Source organism: Crocodylus siamensis, unplaced genomic scaffold (genome assembly GCF_052110815.1).
Source record: "Crocodylus siamensis isolate JL-2025a unplaced genomic scaffold, ASM5211081v1 HiC_scaffold_477, whole genome shotgun sequence".
NCBI lineage: Eukaryota > Metazoa > Chordata > Crocodylia > Crocodylidae > Crocodylus > Crocodylus siamensis.
In genome coordinates this window covers 6,075-11,253 of record NW_028324886.1, presented here as the reverse complement: position 1 = coordinate 11,253, position 5,179 = coordinate 6,075, and the positions used below count along the sequence as shown (strand labels likewise).

The 5,179-nt window shown below is 49.7% G+C and overlaps 1 non-coding gene across 1 annotated transcript; it reads left to right on the top strand.

Annotated features, from left to right (window-relative positions):
• The first annotated feature begins 248 nt into the window (after positions 1–248).
• On the top strand, positions 249–320 carry TRNAA-CGC (transfer RNA alanine (anticodon CGC)). Its single transcript has one exon. It is a non-coding gene; the product is annotated as a tRNA-Ala (tRNA).
• The last annotated feature ends 4,859 nt before the right edge of the window (positions 321–5,179 follow it).

Here is a 5,179-nt window from a genome sequence, read left to right as displayed (position 1 = left end):
TCTCACTGCTCTCTATCCAGCAACTGACTGACAGTCAGTAAATTTAGTGAGAGTTTGCAACCCTGAGCAGGATTCAGCATGGCCTTGTCCTACTCCTGGGCAGTGTTCAATGCAGAGAAAGGCCTAGGTCAATAGGAAGGAGAGCAAGGACTACAGCTCTCCAACCATCAATTCTAGCATGTGGTCAATGGGCTGCAGGTTGGGAAGAGTGAGAGTGAGTGTGACTCAGAGATTACCTAGCACAAAAGGGGGATGTAGCTCAGTGGTAGAGTGTGTGCTTCGCATGTATGAGGTCCTGGGTTCAATCCCCAGCATCTCCATTTTTTCAGGAGGACAGCAGGTCCCTCCAAACTAGGGGTGGCTCTTCTCTTCCCTCTCTCTAGCTTTTCCACATCCTTTTTCAATTGAGCCCAAAACTGGACACAGTACCCCAGCTGCAGCCTCAGCAAGGCCAAGTACAACAGGAGAATGATGACCCAGGATTTGCTTGAGAAGCATCTATGGATTCAAGGCAGCGTTTTGTTTGCTTTACTGGCTGCAGCATCGCATTGAAGGCTCATATTCATCTTGTGCTCAATCATGACTCACAAGTCTTTAATCTGTAGTGCTAACTAGTGTAGCACTGCTGACACTATAAGGATGCTGCAGGTTTTTCTTCCCAAGGTGGAGAACTTTGCGGTTTTTGGTGTTAAACGCCATCAGGGTCTCATCCGCCCATTTCTTCAGCCTGTCAAGGTCAGCCTGGACCGCCCTCCTGTCCTCAGGTGTGGATGCTTCACCCCAGAGTTTGGTATCATTGGCGAACTTGGCCAGTCCACCTCTGACTCCCATGTCCACATCATTAATGAAGATGTTGAACAATATGGGTCCAAGCACAGAGCCATGGGGGACCCCACTGGTCACAGGGCACCAATGACGATTGACTTCCATCAACAACCACCCTCCGGGTCCGAGCATGGACCCAATTCCCCAGCCAGCGGATCGTGGTAGACCCGAGGCCCCAGTTGGCCAATTTTGCCAAGAGGTGATCATGGGATACCAGATCAAAGGGTTTTTTTGAAGTCAAGATATATGACATTAATCTCCTCTCCCTTGTCCTGTTGATGGGTCATCTGGTTGTAAAAGGAGATGAGATTGTTTAAGCAGGACTTACCTACAACAAACCCATGCTGGCTATCCCTCACAATGTTGCCGTCGGCCAGTCTGTTGAGAATGGCCTCTTTAATAATCTTTTCTAAGACTTTCCCTGGGATAGAGGTCAGGATGATGGGCCTGTAGTTTGCGGGATCCACTTTCCTCCCTTTCTTGAAGACAGACACCACATTGGCCTTCTTCCAGTCTTCGGGCACTTCACAAGAGCGCCAGGAGATCTCTAAGATCCATGCCAGGGGGTGAGCTATGATGCTTGCCAGCTCCTCGAGCACCCTGGGGTGTAGATTGTCAGGGCCAGGTGACTTGAACGTGTCCAGCCTCTTAAGGTGTGCCTTCATGAGGTCAGCATAGATGGAGGGCAGGGCATCTCCCTCACTCGGGCCTCCCTCACCCAGACCCCCCTGTCTTGGAGTGGGTAGGGGTGTCCTGTGGGACTCATGAAAGACAGAAGCAAAGTACCCAGTTAATAGGTTGGCTTTTTCATGGGCATCAGCTGTCAGTTCTCCCATCTGGTTTAGCAAAGGTCCAATGTTGCCTTTGCTTGTCTTCTGGCTCCCCACATATCTGAAAAATGACTTTTTATTGTCCTTGATACTTGTAGCTAGTTGCAGTGCCATTGAAGCCTTGGCTTTCCGGTTTCGCTCCCTGAAGGACTGGACCGGACCAGTGCAGAATATTCCTCCTTGGAGGTGGGTCCCATCCCTCATCCTTTGTAGGCCTTTCTTTTTAGCTTCAGGAGGTCTGCTAGATCCCTGGAGAGTCAAGGAGGCTGCTGTGCCCTTTTGCTGCCTTTCCTCTGAGATGGAATAGCATGAACTGTGCATTGAGGATTGGTGGATAGTGAAGGTGATCAGCTCATGGACGACATGTCTGGGTAGTTGAAGTCTCCCATGAGAACCGTGGACCTGGAGCATGCAGCCTCAGCCAATTCCCTGGCGAACTCCTAGTCAAGCTCTTGCCTTTGGATGGGAGGTCTGTAGTAGTAGATTCCCACCATTGTGTCCCCTGTGCCATTTTCCCCAAGGATTTTAACCCAGAGATCATTCAACTCTGCAGCAGGCCATGGCCAAATCCATTCGGCTTCTTCCTGGCAGTCTCCATGGCACGAGTGGAGGGAAGGGCCACCCTTGGGGACTGTCTGCTGTCTTGCACACCCTGCAGTGCTGCCACTTGACACCAGTGGGCAGGACTCCCTCAGCTGTGAGGAAGGGCAGGAGCCCAGGGCACTGGGGTTTGGCTTGCCAAGGCCAGCCTGGGCCGGTGAGACCAGCAAGTGCCAAGTAAGGCAGGGTGGAGTGCTCCTGGGGAGGAAGAAGAGGTTAGAGAAGGCAGGGCTTGGGTGCCTGGACTCCTGGGTTCCCTGCTGAGGTCTGGGAGGTGAGGAGGGCCTAGTAATTAGAGCAGGGGTTGGGGGAGCACGGACAAAGCTGGACAGACATAGGCATGGGGTGGGCGGGATGGTGAGGGGCGAACAAGCCACAACCTCCTATAGAAACCATGTCCCTTTGCATTCATGAGCCTCAGCACACCACTGCTCTCCGTCATCAACAAACCCAAGTCACCTGGTCCCCTCTTGGACAGCTCATTTCCAGCCCAGACTGTGTTAAGCCTGGTGCTTAACCAGACCCCGAGGGTTCTGCAGCTGGAGCTTCTGCCTGTGGGTGCTAAATGTGTGGGTTAAAAACAATGGGGTACCGACACCGCCCCTCTTGCACAGCACCTCTGAGACCCGATTTGTGTGGGTGGTCCCAGGGCAAGGCTGTGACTTCAGCTGGTGCATGGATATTCACTTGCCCCGGTGAATCCATGCTGACTGTTCCTAATTGCCTTCTTCTCCTTCAACTCCTTAGAGATGGATTCCTTGAGGATCGGTTCCACGATTTTTCCAGGGACTGAGGTGAGGCTGACTGGTCTGTACTACCCTGGATCTTACTTTTTCCCTTTCTTAAATATAGGCACTACATTTGCCCTTTTCTAGTCATCTGAGACATCTCCTTATCACCACAAGTTTTCAAAGATGATTGCCAGCAGCACTACAATCACATCCGCCAACTCCCTCCGCGCCCTTGGGTGCATCCCATCTCGCCCCATGGACTTGTGCACATCCAGCTTTTCTAGGTAGTCCCTAACCTTTTCATGCACCACTGAGGGCTTCTCACCTCCTCCCCAGACTGAACTGTGCTGCCCAGTGTGATAGTCTGGATGCTGACCTTGCCTGCGAAGACTGAGGCGAAACGGTTATTGAGTGCTTCAGCCTTTTCTGCACCTTCTGTCACAAGGTTTCCTGCCCCCATTCAGTAAGGGATTCACACTTCCTCTGATCCTCCTCTTGCTACCGACATACTTGTAGAAGCCCTTCTTGTTACCCTTTACATCCCTTGCTAGCTGCAACTCCAGTTGCACTTTGGCCTTCCGGACTTCATTCCTGCATGCCGAAGCAATAGTCTTATATTCTTCCTTAGTTATTTGGCTAAGTTGCCACTTATAAGCTTTCTTTTTGTGATTTCGTTTACTAAAGAGTTCCCTGCTAAGCCAAGCTGGTCTTCTGCCATACTTGCTAGTCTTCCTGTTCACCAGGATGGTTTGTTCCTGCACTCTCAGTAAGGCTTCTTTCAAGTACAGCCAGCTCTCCCGGCCTCCCCTCAGTCCGGCGTCCCAAGGGATCCTGCCTATGACTTCCCTGAGTCAAAATCTGCTTTTCTGAAGTCAGGGGTCCTTACTTTACTGCTCCCCATCCTTCCTTTCCTCAGGATCCTGAACTCAAACCTCTTGTGGTCACTGCTGACCAAGTTGCCATCCACTACTACATTCCCCACCAGTACTTCCCTGTTTGCGAGCAGCACAACTTGTGAATGGCAGCTTGGACAACAGTTGTCCCAACTGCCTGCGGAGGGTTTGGGATTGAGAGTACGGTCGGGGGTAGAAAGGTAAGAAAGTTTTATTGACTTAACAAAAACACGACTATGCGTAGCATAATAAGACAGATAATGACAGATGGTAATAATTCGCATCGGCAACTTATCGGCAGTCCCCTCTGATGCCTGATGTATGACAAGTTTCTCTTTCCACACAGCTCAGTGAAGTGAGGCGCCCCTGATCAGTGCTGTCCAAGAGGTACCGGGAAGGACCCTGGTATTCAGTCCTTGGGCTCCTCGAGATCCATGGGCCCACTGATCCAGGTCAACAGCTAATTAGTAGTTCCTTTCAAAGAGCTGTATCTTCCTTCCACCTGATTTCTGGATGTGCCGGCCAATTTATAACTTTTGAGCTATGCTGATAATTTACAGCCATTCAGATTCTTTTTGCTTCAACTGTCCTTAGACTGACCAATAGCAGTACAAGCCTTGCATTCTTCTGATAAGGTTAATTTTAACTATGTCACAGGGCCTACCATCACGACTTCTAGAAGGCTTTGGTAAATTTACTAGGCCTCATACTACAAACAAGGCCTTACTACATCTTAGACTTTCATTAGACTCTTAGCACCAACATATAGCTTAATCTCTGAAAAAAATGACAGAAAAACACGCGGTCTAATTTTCAGAGAGCCTTCAGCAAGCACCTTTATCACACAGGCATAATTTTCAGCTGTCACAAAAGTGACCATGAGATGATGTACTTGTGCCTCAGGACCCCACCACTAGACTAGAAAGCTGGCTGCCTCCCAGGTCTCTTACGAGCTTAATGCCATTAATGATGGAAATGTGACCTGCTGTTATGGTGATAGGCTTATTAATGAAATCTTTGCTGTCCTGCTGTCAAGGTGAGTTTTGTCACTGCCTTCACACAGGCCTGGAATTTTCCTCACATGTGTACCTGACAACAATGTTGACTGTGCTGGACAGCTAGCACCTTGCTACACAATGGATACATCTAGATATGCACTGATGCACTGTGGTTGTAGTGCATGAAGTATAATACCTGTAATAACAGCTACTAACTCAATGTGTACTAACTGATGCTACTGCACAGTAGTGCCGGCGAACGTGTTTTAAGTGATGCTAATGTGCAATAGACTAATTGTACT